Raw genomic sequence first — 479 nt, 5'->3', positions numbered from 1 at the left:
GGAGAAGGGTGGAGGGGGGAGAAGGAGGGTGGATGGAAAGGGTGGAGAGGGGAGAGGGAGGGGGAGAGGGAGGGTGGATGGGAAAGGGTGGAGAAGGAAGGGGGAGAGGGAGGAGAGGGAGGGTGGATGGAGGAGAGAGAGTAGAAGGAGGGGAAGTGTGGGAGAGATAGCGGAGGATAGGAGTAAGTGAGGGAGAGGGAGGAGGACGGGGAGGGGGTGAGGGAGGAGAGAGAAGGGATGTGAGGGAGGGGGATGGGGGTCGCAGCCGGCTCGGGTGGGGAAAGAGATGGAGGAGAGAGGGAGGAGGAGGAAAACAGGGACCCGGAGAAAGAGGGGTGTAGTAGGGGGGGGAGGGGTGTAGGAGGGGGGTCTGGCACTGGGGGAGGTCTGCTCTGCGGGAGATGGGTCGCTAATGGCTTCGGGAGCATTTAGATAATGGATTTATTTCTGTTGTTGTATGCAAATACAGATGTAATATA

The sequence above is a fragment of the Penaeus monodon genome, chromosome 33 (assembly GCF_015228065.2).
Source record: "Penaeus monodon isolate SGIC_2016 chromosome 33, NSTDA_Pmon_1, whole genome shotgun sequence".
Lineage (NCBI taxonomy): Eukaryota > Metazoa > Arthropoda > Malacostraca > Decapoda > Penaeidae > Penaeus > Penaeus monodon.
Note: the sequence above shows the minus strand (reverse complement) of the source record.